Consider the following 16,106-nt stretch of genomic DNA (forward strand, 5'->3'; position numbering starts at 1 on the left):
TAATAAGTTAAAACTCTCTAAAAATACAAAAGAGAAATGGCTACTTGTTTTAATACAAAACCGGTATGAAGGAACCTAGGTTCCGTACTGGGCAGAACGCCAGATCTGTCATCGAATTTTGGCTCAACGTATTCTCTGTTGGCTCGAACATCTTCACTATCACTAACCTTGAAGCTTATGACCAATACAACTATGCAAGCCCCATCATTGTCCACACCGCCTGGCTCTCCGCTTGCTGCACTGCGTTTGTCATTGACAAGAATCCCTCTCCTTACTGGTTGAGTTGAGCAACATAATCATTGGTACCCTCGAAATACATTCTAATGGATGATAACATTGGGCTTAATTGGTGGGTTATTTATGTATAGTTTTGACTTATTAATGGACATGTATGTGGCTAACGAAAGTATTCCTTGGGTTAGGATCTTTATGATATAATATATTTTGTTTCCTACAAATTTGTGTCCTAGATCAGGTATCTTCTCCCATCCATTACTGTTTTTAGTTGAAGGATATACAAGAAATATTATGATTTATTTACAAAATATTAAGGCAAAAATGTACTTTTGGTCCCTACATTTTGGGCTTATTTTCAATTTGGTCCCTAAATTGATTTAGCTACTAGGTCAGTCTCTGATTTTTAAAAATCGTTTTTAAAATAGTCTCTACCGTCAACCTAATGACAGAAAATGCTGAGGTGGCAAACAGCGTGTCCTACTTGCTGACATGGCGCTGACGTGAATATTAAAATATTATTAAAAAAACTTATTCAGCATTTTTGAAATGACATGTTAGATTTAAATTAATAAAAAATTAAAACAAAAATCCAGGTCATAAATTTTAAAATAAATAAACATTAATTTAATTAAATTAAGAAAAAAAAAGCTTTTTCAGTTTAAAAAATTCAGTTCCTATCCAAAAAAAAAAAAATTAAATCTATTTTTTTTTAAAAAATATTAAATCTAATTTTTGGGATAATTGGGAAAAGTAACAGCAAAAAATCCACTAGAATCTGCCACAAATCCAAATCACCCACCACGAATCCAAAAGAACAAACCCATTCTTACCCACACAAACCCATCGGAGAAAGCAATAAACTCATCCCTACCCACACAAACACATCGAAGCAAACCACCTCCACCAAATCCTCTGCCACAATCGCCGATCTACATCAAAACCATAGCTTGTAGCCTCCATGCTACCACGACCCACCATCATGCCAACACCATCGGGCCACCAACGTGCCACAACCTAGCTAAAACCTCAGCCACAAAACCCATGACACACCTAACCCACAACCCGCGCCAAGACCCGTGGCCATGCCACCACCGCAACCCAATCGATTGATGATTCCGTTGAAGCAAGATGACCCAAACAAAACGCCAACATTGATGGAGCTTTAGTCAATCACAGATCCAAACGAAACCCAAATTTAAACTGAAAAAGCTTTTTTTTTTTTTTTTTTTCTTAATTTAATTAAATTAGTGTTTGGGGCCGGCGCCAAGTTTTTGGCTTTCCTAGAGAATTCGAATCCTGAAGAAACCCAGTTTTTGGGTTTTTTGGAGTTTTTAAGTTTCTGGGTTTCTTGAAGCAGTCGAGTTTTGGGTTTGGAGCCACTAAGTTTTTGGGTTTCCTGGAGAATCCAAAAATAGTTCTCTCAATGGAGGTAGTGGAGTCGATTAGGGTGGTGAGTCGGGTTGGGTGGCGAGTGTGCTGTGTTGTGTGGAGATATGGGTTTGGGGTTTGGTTGAGATTTGGGTTTGGGGTTTGGTTCTTTGCTCTGGAGATTGATTATGGGAGAGAACACAGAACATGTTTAGAAAAAAAAAAAAAAAAAAAAAAAAAGAAAGAAAATCCTATTCGGCTATTCATTTCATAATTTTGTTATCACATATTTTCTACGAAACTTTATATCCCATTAAGTCAGAATAGTTGTGAAAAATATTTATTTCCACTAGTTATGATTTATTTCTCCATTCTCTAGTGATTTAATTCCTTATTTGTAACTAAGTATTTTATTAATATATAAAAAATTCTATACGTTTTTATGATGCGTATATACATAGTAGGGCTGTCCATAGGTCGATCTGAGTTGGGTTTGTGCCCAACCCAGAATTGACCTGACTCCGTCGGGGTGTCAGATGGGAGAATCTATTGTCGACTGAGACGGTGATCAGATAGGTTCGGTTGAGTTGGTTTCGGCTGAAACTGAGAAGGTAACGGCGCTAGGATGGATCTCATCAGAATATTCAGATCTCCGGCAAGATCACTAGATATCAGCAAGATCTGGGCGGAGATCACGNCCACAAGGTCTGGACTTTACCGAGTACTGGGCTTTGTGTTCTCTTCAGCCCAATTTTCTAATTACCTTAGCTTCCCACCGTGTTACTCGGCCTTTCCTGCCTTGGCGATTTTTGTTCCTGCTGGGCCTCTTTTCAAGCCTGTCATTCCTTTCTTTCCCCCAGTGGCTTAAGAGAGCCTACTGATGTTCTTACTCATAGGCTCCATTGTCCCTTTCTTTTTTTCCCTTTGGGCTTGCGGCCCTTTTACTTTCCTTGGGCTTCCTCGACCCATTTACTGACTTTGCTTTCCCATGGGCTTTTACTAACTTGATTGGGCTTCCCCGGCCCAATCTCCTCATACTCATCCTTGGGGTTCATGGGCTTGCCATCAACCCCTACTTTTGTTGTTTACATTGCCTTGGGCCTGCCACGGCCCATTCTTGCTTTTTCATAACATACATTGCCCATGGGTGTCATTTCTCTCTTTCCGGGCCCTTTGGGCCCATTTGCTTCCTCAAGACCCTTTTATTCATGTTATGGGTCTGTGTTCTATTTTTTCTGCCGCTTGGGCCTAACAGTCTTGTTCTATGCCTGCCACTCTCATTGCCTGCTTTGCTGGGTTGGGTTGGCTTTACAAAAATGACCCTCAACAGTCCCTAAATTGATTTAGCTACTAGGTCAGTCTCTGATTTTTAAAAATCGTTTTTAAAATAGTCCCTACCGTCAACCAATGACAAAAAATGTTGAGGTGGCAAACAGCGTGTCCTACTTGCTGACATGGCGCTGACGTGATATTAAAATATTATTAAAAAAACTTATTCAGCATTTTTGAAATGACATGTTAGATTTAAATTAATAAAAAATTAAAACAAAAATCCAGGTCATAAATTTAAAATAAATAACATTAATTTAATTAAATTAAGAAAAAAAAAGCTTTTTCAGTTTAAAAAATTCAGTTCCTATCCAAAAAAAAAAAAAAATCTATTTTTTTTAAAAATATTTAAATCTAATTTTTGGGATAATTGGGAAAAGTAAAGCAAAAAATCCACTAGAATCTGCCACAAATCCAAATCACCCACCACAAATCCAAAAGAACAAACCCATTCTTACCCACACAAACCCATGGAGAAAGCAATAAACTCATCCCTACCCACACAAACACATGAAGCAAACCACCTCCACCAAATCCTCTGCCACAACCGCCGATCTACATCAAAACTATAGCTTGTAGCCTCCATGCTACCACGACCCACCATCACGCCAACACCATCGGGCCACCAACGTGCCACAACCTAGCTAAAACCTCAGCCACAAAACCCACGACACACCTAACCCACAACTTGTGCCAAGACCTGTGGCCATGCCACCACTGCAACCCAATCGATTGATGATTCTGTTGAAGCAAGATGACCCAAACAAAACGCCAACATTGATGGAGCTTTAGTCAATCACAGATCCAAACGAAACCCAAATTTAAACTGAAAAAGCTTTTTTTTTTTTTCTTAATTTAATTAAATTAATGTTTGGAGCCGCCAAGTTTTTGGCTTTCCTAGAGAATCCAAATCCTGAAGAAATCGAGTTTTTGGGGTTTTTTTGGAGTTTTTGAGTTTCTGGGTTTCTTGAAGCAGTCGAGCTTTTGGGTTTGGAGCCACTATGTTTTTGGGTTTCCTGGAGAATCCAAAAATAGTTCTCTCAATGGAGGTAGTGGAGTTGATTAGGGTGGTGAGTCGGGTTGGGTGGCGTGTGTGCTGTGTTGTGTTGGAGATATGGGTTTGGGGTTTGGTTGAGCTCTGGGTTTGGTTGAGATCTGGGTTTGGAGTTTGGTTCTTTGCTCTGGAGATTGATTATGGGAGAGAACACAGAACATGACTGGAAAAAATATTGAAAGGATTAAAAAAAAAAAAAGACAATCAATTAATTTATTTTGTTTTAATGTATTTATTAAATTAATGTTTATTTATTTATTTTAAAATTTCTAACTTGGATTGTTTCTTTAATTTTTTATTAATTTAAATATGATGTTGCATTTCAAAAATGCTAAATAAATTTTTTTTAATAATATTTTAATATCCACGTCAGCGCCATGTCAGCAAGTAGGACACGCCGTTTGCCACCTCAGCATTTTCTGTCATTGGGTTGACGGTAGAGACTATTTTAAAAAACGATTTTTAAAAATCAGGGACTGACTTAGTAGCTAAATCAATTTAGGGACCAAATTGAGAATAGGCTCAAAATGTAGGGACTAAAAGTGCATTTTCGCAAAATACTATTATGAATCAATGTCACTTGTATAATTAATTTATCATTTCTACAAGCACGCCAAAGAAAATTTCTCACTTTGTTCAGAATCTTTGCTGACTAGATTTGCTTTCAAAAAACACCATGAGGACTTGGATTACTAATGTTCTGATTAGGAGAAAAATTTTCTTTTGCAAGAAAATTATAACCAGACTTAACAGGGTAAACACCCCCGAAGATACAAAGGGTCAGATCAGCGTATCTTCAATAGAGGTTTAGCTAAGGGGTAAGCTCAACACCAACTCAACTTCTTAGGGAGAAAAGAGGCCATAAACTAGATCATGGTCTTGAAACAAAAGCTAAGTAAATGGTATTGGCTTAATTACCAATCCTTAAGATGCATTAAGAAATATATATATATATATATAGACATATATATGTACACAACACAGGTAGTGTTTGGTTACAATAGAAATTCCTAGATAGAGGCAGAGGAGCTAAGGATAAGATACAATAGAACAGATTATGTGATAACTATAGGAACATTTGAATTTTGAGCAGCAACATGATCTTTAGAAAGTGGCTTGACATTATATTTAGCCATATCTGAATCCATATTAGTATTTGAATTTTGAGCAGAAACGTGATCTTTAGAAAGTGGCTTGGCATTATCTTTAGCCATATCTGAATCCATATCAGTTATCCTAATAGCCCCCTGCAAGCTAATGGGAGGAGGAATCACCATGAGCTTGGAAGTGAGATGTGCAAAACGAGTAGAGGAGCCTTTGTGAAAATGTTTGCGACCTGATCAATAGTGGAAATAAATTTGACCGAAATATCACGATTAAGCACTTTTTCTTAAACAAAATGATAATCAACCTCAATGTGTTTTGTTCGAGCCCGGAATACAGGGTTAGACGCCAAAGCAAGTGCACTGACATTATCACACCATTAGATAGGAATTGAAGGAAGTGGGACTTGAAGTCCCTTGAACAACATTCGTAGCCAAAATAACGTTGCAGTAGTAAGAGCAAAAGACCGATACTCAGCCTTAGTGCTTGAGTGGGAAATAAATGCCTGCTTCTTTGCACTCCGGAAGACCAAACTCTTGCCAAGAAAAACTGCAAATCCAGAAGTAGAGTGTCTATCATCGGGATTGCTTGCCCAGTCAGAATCACAAAAGGCAGACAATTGTAGATCACTCTTAGTGTAGAGTAAACCATACTCAGCAGTGCCTTTTAAATATCGAAGAACTCGTTTGGCATAGGTCCAATGTGTGGATGTAAGTGAATGCAAGTGTTGACAAAGTTGATTGACTGCAAAGGAAATCTCAGGCCTTGTAAGTGTACAATAATGTAAAGAGCCAACCACATGACGATATTTTGTAGGATCAAGTAGACTTTCACCATCATATTGTGAGAGTTTGGAACCAGAGGGACAAGGAGATTTAGCTGCTTTGGCCCCAATAATATGAACCAGAGTGAGCAAATTAGCAATATCTTTAGCTTGACAAAGATATAAACCATGCTCAGTTCTTGTGGCTTGAATACTAAGAAAAAAACTGAGAGGACCAAGATCCTTAAGGGGAAATTCAAGCTGCAACCTAGAAATTAGAGAGTTGATGAATTCAATATGTGTCCCTGTAACAATTATGTCATAAACATTAATAAGAATAAAAATCTTGATGTCACCATAGTGATATATAAATAGGGAAGTGTCCATAAGAGAAGTAATGAAGCCAAGATCCAAAAGACAGGATGAGAGCTGACACCAAGCTCTGGGAGCCTATTTTAAACCATAAATAGCTTTATGTAATTGACATACATAGTTAGGATGTCTTGTATCAACAAAGCCTTGAGGCTGTTCCATAAACACTTGATCAATTAATGAACCAAGGAGAAAAGCATTGGAAACATCCAACTATTTGATAGGCCAATTATAACTCACTGCCAATGTCAAAATAATACGAATAATCGATGGCTTAATGACAGGACTAAAAGTCTCAGTATAGTCTATCCCACATTGTTGCTCAAATCCTTTTGCAACCAATCTTGCTGTGAAACGATCCACAGAACCATCAGGTTTTTGCTTAATTTTGTAAACCCACTTGTTTCTAATCACATTGTGATTATTGGGTTGGGGACAAAGTGTCCAAGTCCCATTACTTATCAAAGCATCAAACTCCAATTTCATTGCATCTCTCCACCAGGCATTAGAGGCAGCCTTGCTATAGCAACTAGGATCAGTCTCAAGAAGAATTGTATGAAAAAGACAAAAAGGATGTTTGGTGGAGGTGAATAATTTATAATCTGGGAAGGTCATAGGTTTAAGAGATCCAGTTTGGGATCTAGTGGTCATATGGTGGGATGGATTAGAAGAAGGAATGTTAACTGGAAAAGCACTTGGCAAGGAAGGTGCTGGTATGGCCAAATCAACTAAATTGGAATGAGATGGTAAAATATTAGGTAGAGATGCAGATGAGGTTGGGCATTGGGAAGAAGTAGGGGATGGATTTGTAGGCGAGGATAAGGAAGGTGGTGCAAGTGGGGACAAGGTAATATCATGTGAGACTAAAGAAGAAGATGGAGAAGGACTTACAGTAATAACAAAAGGAGCATCAGACTGGGTAGTAATTTTAGAAGGCATTTTGACAAACGCTTTCTTCATGGCTAGAAAAGAATTCTCATCAAATACAACATGGTGGGACAAGTAAACTTTATCGGAGTCAAGTTCAAGACACTTGTAACCTGCATGACTATAACCTAAGAAAATACATGGTTTATTTAAACCATAAGGTTGAAGAAGAGGATAAAATTTACAACCAGAAACTCTAAGAACATGGTAATTGGTTCTTTATTGTAAAGTTTGGCAAAGGGAGACTTGTGAAAACTCGAATTTGAGCTAAAACACACGAGCTTGTTTAGACCCCAATTTTAAAATTACGGATAGATTGCTTTTACTTTTATTTAGACTAAGTGCAGAACAAGAGTAAATATGCGCAATGGACCGATAACTACTTTAGTGCATAAACATGAACAACAAACAATAAATGTAAAGCACAAGAGTAAGGGAAGAGAGATGCAAACACAAGATAATACCAAGACATGTTAGCGAAGAGGAAACTGAAGAACTCAGCGAAAAACCTCTTTGCGACCCTCTAAGTCGAAATCGATCCACTAGAGAATAAAGTTGGGGTACACAAATAACAAAAGACCCTCCAATCCTAGTCTACCTAATGTATTTGAGCCCTCCAAACTCCTGCTACTAATGGACTTTTCGAAGTCATGTCTTCTCTAACTTTTCGAATCCCACAATACGCCTGATTGCATCTGCCAAGCCTCACTGGCTTCTTTTGGCAAATTCCCAAAACTTCCCAAACTCCAAAATACTTTCTACACTTTAAATAAGTGTGGGTTGTGTTTAGGTAAAAATCTCCTCTCAAGGTATGACAATGGGAGAGAGAAGGAAAAGAGGCTACAATGATTTCTTACTAAGGATGAGTAGCTCTTTCTCTAAAAGATAGGTGTGTTGTGTTGTAGAAAAACTATCTAGGGTTTTTCTCTCTTGAATAGCCTTCTTTACCTTTGTGGGTAATGAGGTATATATAGTATGGGTGAAGAGTAAGAAAGTCAGACTTAAAAACCTCCAAGCAGAGAGTTTTGCGGGTATCTCGCGAGATGGTCTGTCTCGTAAAGCACTTGCGAAATGCAACCTGGCACTTGACTCTTCAGCTTCCAGCATGTGCTTCTCATGTGACCTTTTTGCGGATTGCTCTTCTCGCGAACTTCTTGTGAGCTAATTACGAAACTACACTGATTCTTCATTTCATGCTCAATTCTTCACCAACTTAATGTTAAACCCAATACAATAAAATCCCACAAAATACAAGGAAATAATTTAATGCAATTACAACACTTTTTGTCATGGAATAAAGTCAACATAAAACATAGCTGTAAATCACAACTTTACAATCTCCCGTTTGGCTATTTTGTGACAAAACACCATATGACAGACTTTAGACTTAAACTGAGTTTGGGAACAATGACAAAACTCACTCACACCTAAATCTAAAACCTATGATGAACTTGAAACACAATACTTGTAACCTGAAACACTTGCACAAAGCACATTAGACTCTCAAGGTAAACAAGTAATAAGGGACAAGTATAATGTAACAAGCAAATATACGATCAAGTAAATGTGGTGTGAAACATATGAGCAACTTGATCAAACACTGAACAGTCATATGGAAATGACTACAATGAACATATTGTTTGCGTAAATAATCTGCAAGCGCACAGAATCGTAACAAGTAGTAAAGTGTTTTTAGAAAACAAATGTCGAACCCACAGGGATTAACTATGTTATTGAATACCGAAATTTACTAAATTAAGTACTATTTGGAAAATGAAAATAGATGGAACGTTCTACTATTTGAATTAAATTAAACTATTTAATAAAAATAAATCTATGAATAAAAAATTAACAAAGCTTAAAATCTAAAAGTGTAAAAATATGATAAGAATGGATCTAGAGCAGTTGATTTCACCTAACAAATCCCACACAATTTATTCTTCCTAATTATTAAATTCTAATAATCTCCCGTTGATGATTAAAAATTCCTTAAGTATTCAATATCTTCTCTCGAATAATATTAAAAATATCTTCAACTAACAATTCCATATCTCTATGTGAATTTAATTAATTGGAGACTCATTACGTACTTTGAATTTTTTGAAAAATCACACTAATAGCGGTAAAGCATCTCTACTTTCGCTCANTGTAAGCACAAGAGTAAGGGAAGAGAGATGCAAACACAAGATAATACCAAGACATGTTAGCGAAGAGGAAACCGAAGAACTCGGCAAAAACCTCTTTGCAACCCTCAAGTCGAAATCGATCCATTAGAGAATAAAGTTGGGGTACACAAATAACAAAAGACCCTCCAAGCCTAGTCTACCTAATGTATTTGAGCCCTCCAAACTCCTGCTACCAATGGACTTTTCGAAGTCATGTCTTCTCTAACTTTTCGAATCCCGCAATACGCCTGATTGCATCTGCCAAGCCTCACTGGCTTCTTTTGGCAAATTCCCAAAACTTCCCAAACTCCAAAATACTTTCTACACTTTAAATAAGTGTGGGTTGTGTTTAGGTAAAAATCTCCTCTCAAGGTATGACAATGGGATAGAGAAGGAAAAGAGGCTACAATGATTTCTTACTAAGTATGAGTAGCTCTCTCTCTAAAAGATAGGTGTGTTGTGTTGTAGAAAAACTATCTAGGGTTTTTTCTCTCTGAATAGCCTTCTTTACCTTTGTGGGTAATGAGGTTATATATAGTATGGGTGAAGAGTAAGAAAGTCACACTTAAAAACCTCCAAGCAGAGAGTTTGCGGGTATCTCGCGAGATGGTCTGTCTCGTAAAGCACTCGCGAAATGCAACCTGGCACTTGACTCTTCAGTTTCTAGCATGTTCTTCTACGCGACCTTTTTCGCGGATTGCTCTTCTCGTGAACTTCTTGCGAGCTAATTATGAAACTACACTGATTCTTCATTTCATGCTCAATTCTTCACCAACTTAATGTTAAACCCAATACAATAAAATCCCACAAAATACAAGGAAATAATTTAATGCAATTACAACACTTTTTGTCATGGAATAAAGTCAACATAAAACATAGCTGTAAATGACAACTTTACAATCTCCCGTTTGGCTATTCCGTGACAAAACACCATATGATAGACTTTAGACTTAAACATGAGTTTGGGAACAATGACAAAACTCACTCACACCTAAATCTAAAACCTATGATGAACTTGAAACACAATACTTGTAACTTGAAACACTTGCACAAAGCACATTAGACTCTCAAGGTAAATCAAGTAATAAAGGGACAAGTATAATGTAACAAGCAAATATGCGATCAAGTAAACATGGTGTGAAACATATGAGCAACTTGATCAAACACTGAACAGTCATATGGAAATGACTACAATGAACATATAGTCAAAGTAAATGATTATCCGAACATGCAACCTATAAAGCAGAATAGCATAAGGATGTATGCATGTCAAACACATAAATGTGATGCGATGAGAGCAGCAAAGCATAGACACTAATCATAACTTAAAGCACCATAAAGCAAAACAAGAAAAAAAATAGCAAGGTTTTTCTTGAAAAGAAATGTCTTCTCTCTTGTTGTATATGCATCTCCCTATAACTTTCTCTCCCTATGAATGTGCACGAGATAAGATTTCTCCCTTGAGAATCTGCATATGAGTCATATAGAAATGACGAAACACTTCGGTATACACTCTGGTATAACTTGTAAGTAAGAACTGGAGTAGGTAATCTATTAATGATATACACAGTTGTAAGAAAAGCATCCACCCAATATTTGTTAGAAAGTTTAGAATGTGCAAGAAGAGTGAGACCAATTTCTAAGAGGTGGCACAATTTGCGCTCTGCCAAGCCATTTTGTTTGGGATGTATATGGACATGATTTTTTGTGAATGATCCCATTCTTTTGAAGAAATAATTGGAATTGCTAGGAATTATATTCACCCCTCCATCTGATTGAAGTTGTTTATAGTGGAAGAAAATTGATTTTCGACTAACAACTTAAATTTTACAAATGATTGGAAAAATCAGATTTATTATAAAGAGGATAAATCCAAGTGTAGCGAGAGTAATCATCTACAAACATTACATAATATTTCATCCACTTATTGATAAAATTGGAGAAGTCCAAACGTTTGTATGAAATAATTCCAAGGGTTGAGTAGACACACGATTTGAAGAAGAAAACAGTTGCCTCTTAGCTTTTCACAATTGACAAGAAACTCAAACTACTTTATTAAAATTGCTACATGAGACTGGTAATTGAAATTGATTGAGAACAAGAGAAATAACATCAACAGACAAGTACCCTAATCTAAAATGCCATCCTAAAGATGAAGTTTTGACTCCAAGAAATGCTGTGAAAGAAGCTTGGTTGCATTGAGAGAACCCCTTGGAAGTCGAATAGGATAAAGTTCGTTTTCACTTTTGCCTTCCAAAAGTATTGCCTTGGTCTTGTTGTCCTTAACAAAAATATGAGAAGAGGTTAGTTTAAAGTAACAATTATTATCATTGCAAAATTTTTGAATTGACAATAAATTAGCAGAAACATTAGGCAATGAAGCACATTTTTCAAATGAAATTTAGAAAGAGATGAAGTTAAGACTGTTGAACTAGTATTTTCTATAACAAGACTAGCTCCATTCCCGACGGCAACAGTGTCATCATTCTAAAGGGTTGCTTGAAACTTAAATTTTCCAACTCATTTGTAATATGAGCATTGGCACAATTGTCTGCATACCACTGCTAATCATCATAAGCAATGTTGGTGTGAGCAACCATAGCAGTAAGTTGAGAAACAGGATGATGTCCCTGATATGAATAATCCATGTGGTGGAAGTAATCAAGTGCTTGGTGGTTTGTTTTACCATAAATTTTCCAAGGCACCCTCTGATTTGATGGAGAAGATGTAGATTGTTGTTTAGAGAAAGGAGCAGTAGGTTTGGAATTATGGTTGAATGATCCTGGCGAGGTAAATTTTGGGACTTAAAAGGACGTTTGTGTTTTGGGTTAAATGGACGAGAATTAGGACGTTGTGCCATGAGAGCAATGTCACTAGCATCTGGCAAAATTACTTGTCAATTTAATAACGTTTCATGATTTAGCAATTTATCACGAAACACATTAAAAGACAACAATCTTTCACGAGTGGCAAAAGAGCAGGTGATAAATGAGTTAAATGAGAGATTGAGACTGCTAATGACGTATGAAATTAACTCATCATCTTCAATCATCTTACTAGCAATAGCCAATTGATCAACATACAGTTTGGCAGTTTGAAGAAATCTAGCGCGTGTCTTAGAGTCTTGCTTCAGAGTTTGTAGTTGCCTCTTCAAATGTTTGCAACATGCAAATGGAAGTGACTAGCAAATCAAATTTGCTAGTGTAGACCTAGACATCCTTTGATGAATTTAAAACATACACAGTCAAAAGAACACTTTTAGAGAGAGAACATTCATCCAGCTAAGCAAAAGCTGATCTTTCTTAGTCCAAATAGTGAATGCTGGATTAAGAGTCTTCTTTCCTTCTGCATAAATAAGGAATGTTGCCCTCAGAACCGTTGACAATACCCTCTAGATCATTACTCTCTCCAAATGGGATGAACCTATAGATAACCACATAAGATAGTTGTTGTTGTCAAGCCGAACATGTTGGGTTAATAGTAGGAGGATTTAGGTATGGATATGGTGATAACATGAGAGTTGAGGAAGCCATGGATAACATGATAAAAAAAGAAAGAAAAGTGTTAGCTTAGTAAGGCTCTGATACCATGAAACAAAAGCCTAGTAAATGGTATTGGCTTAAGTACTGTTAGAATGGCTTGAATTGTCAAATAAAATGGCTTGAATTGTCAACATTGGTGGCTTGACAATTAAATATCAAACATTTGGAAGTTGCAAGAAATTGCATGATTGTTGTACATGAAGAAATGCAAAGAAGTTTCAAGAAACATTGCATGGACTCATGGCCGAAATTATTGACTTCTTTGATAGAAGTCTTGCCATGTTCTACAAACTTCACTTTTGGCCGAAATATTTGACTTCTTGCATTCATGAATCATCAAGAAACGGCAAGAACAAAACCAACATGAACTACATTCATGCATAGCCGAAATTTAAGAATGCTAGCCACTATTGTTGACTTCCCTAAACAATAGAAGTCTCTAGTGTGCTCTAAAGGTGGAGGTTTCGGCTAAACCTTGGCTATAAATACAATATGTGTGGAGCAAATGAATATGCAAGGGTGAGCTAGGGAGATAGCAAATAACTTCTCTGTGTGTGTGCACCAGAGCTAGGAAGTTGGGTCTTGCAATTTTGCCTAAATACAAAAGGGTGTTCTCTATTTGTTTGTGAGAGAACCAAGGGTGTATTTGGGGTTTGGGTTTGTGTGAGAGTGCTTACAAGTCATTGTTGTAATCTCCAAACTATAGTGAAAATTATTCTGTCGCCTCCCGTGGACGTAGGCATATTGCCGAACCATGTAAATTCCTTGTGTCATATTATCTTCTCTCTCTCTTCTTTAACCTTGTGTAAACAGATTTATTTTACCCAATACGCACAACAATTACCAATCCTTAAGATGCATTAGGAAATATATATATGTACACAACACAGGTAGTTTTTTGTTATAATAGAAATTCCTAGATAGAGACAGAGGAGCTAAGGATAAAATACAACAAAATAGATTAGTGATAACTATACTAACATTTGAATTTTGAGCAGCAACATGATCTTTATTTGAATTTTGAGCAACAATGTGATCTTTAGAAAGTGGCTTGGAATTATCTTTAGCCATATCTGAATCCATATTAGTATTTGAATTTTGAGCAAAAATGTGATCTTTAGAAAGTGGCTTGGCATTGTCTTTAGCCATATTTGAATCCATATCACTTATCTTAACAGGTCTCAGGTCCTATTTTCTTGAAGTATGAGATCACCTATTCTTCCTTCTTGGAAACCTTCAACAATAGGGGAACGGATAAAAGGGTGATCCATTTTCGGGAGCCAAGAATCATTCCAAATACTAATGGAGTCCCCACAACCTATGCTTCATCTTGCTCCTTGTTTTAACACATCTGACCTTTTAAGATACTTTGCTAGGTGTATGAACCAAGCATAGGACCAACTTCCATGATTGAGTAATCTAGAAAAAAATTAAGCTTGTAGACTCTGTAAAAAAGAGAGTGCTTGTTATGTAAGAGATGCCAAACCTGTTTAGCAAGGAGTGCATCATTAAAAAATGCTAGATCTTTGAAACCCATATGTCCCTCCTTTTTAGTTTGACAGAGAGCTTCCCATCTAACCCAATGGATTTTTCTACGATCTCCTCTTTGGCCCCACCGAAATTTTCTAATAAGACTTTTGATATCATTACAAAGTCCCAAGAGAATTTTGAAGCAACTCATTGTATATGTGGAGATAGCTTGCACCACAGCCTTGATTAACACTTTTCTTCCAGCCTGAGACAGTAATTTTTCTTCCCATCCTTGTAGCTTCTACCAAACTACCTTTCTTCCTTCTTCCCACAAATGATGGCAAACCCAGATATTTCTCATATTGCTTAATCTCTAGAACCCCCAATGCTTCCTTGATATGATCTTTGACAGCTTCTGGGGTAGATTTAATTACTAAAGAAGATGGTTGTTTTGTTTTCGTTGATATGCTGACCCAAACAATGCCCATAAACCTCTGGAATGTCTAAATTTTTTTGGCACTCCTGTTCAGCTTCTTTGGAAAAAAAAAGAAAAGAAAAGAAAAAAAAGACTATCATCTACAAACAAAAGGTGAGTGAGCTGTGGACTGTTCCTGCAAAGAGAGTACCCTCAAATGTCCCCCATAGTAGCAACTTAGGATATTAGGCCATGCATACCTCTAGTGCATAAGAAAAATAGAAAAGGAGAAAGAGGATCTCCTTGTTGAATATCTCTAGAAGGGTGGATCAAACCCTTGGGTTCGCCATTAATCAAAATGGAGTAAGACACTGTAGTAACATAGAACACCATCAATCTTATCCATTAACCACAGAATCCCAACTTCTAAATAAACCTAGTTTACTTTGTCATAAGCTTTACTCATGTTAAGATTAATAGCCATGTAGTCATCCTAACAGAGATCTAGATCATGTGTAATGCCCTAGCTCCCCGGTATTGTAAGGGATGCAATACTTATGGATGGCCAAAATAAAAAGTTACTCAATAATTAATTAAAGAAAAAAAGTATTTTTTTTTTTAAATTTAATTTTTCACTTTTTATCTTCTTTGATAGGATGGTTGGACTTCCATAGAGAATTTCATGGGATGCAATACAGAATATGAATTGAGCAACTTAAAGACTAAATGACATGGGTTGATTATGGACATGGAGGCCCTTCCCAAAACCCATGTTATGCACTTTGTGAGATGGATAAAATTAAGCTACAACTCTACTTAATATCTTTTTATTAAATGTGAATTTTGATGAATCCACTGTTAAATTAAACTTTCTTTTATATTATCTATATTTGCAAATTTTCAGAAAATCAAAGATTAGTAACTATGTCATCAATCAAATATTTAAATTTCAAGTTTTTAAGTATAAAATTATGCATAAAAAATAAATTTATGGATTGAATATTAAATAACATCCAATTGGCACAAAATTTGACATGCGTATTAAGAACATGAAAAATATGCAATCTAACAATTAGATTTTCAAAATATATAGTCATGTTACTTTTTTTTTTTTTTTTTAAAAATGTAATTGTTCGATAAGAACAATTATTTTGTTTGAAATTTTTTAAAAGGTCAAGTTTTTTTTTTATAAAATTGGTTGGTTAGATTTATTTTTTTTAGTTTCACTATTGGTAATTTTTGTTGTTGTGTAACTTTTTTTCTTGTATATTTTGTTTTAAATTTTAAATTTATAGATTTTTTTATGGTCTTTAAAAGAAGAAAATGAGAACTACAAATTTGTTTACAAATTACTGATGTC

Source organism: Quercus suber, unplaced genomic scaffold (assembly GCF_002906115.3).
Source record: "Quercus suber isolate HL8 unplaced genomic scaffold, Cork oak 2.0 scaffold_780, whole genome shotgun sequence".
Classification (NCBI taxonomy): domain Eukaryota; kingdom Viridiplantae; phylum Streptophyta; class Magnoliopsida; order Fagales; family Fagaceae; genus Quercus; species Quercus suber.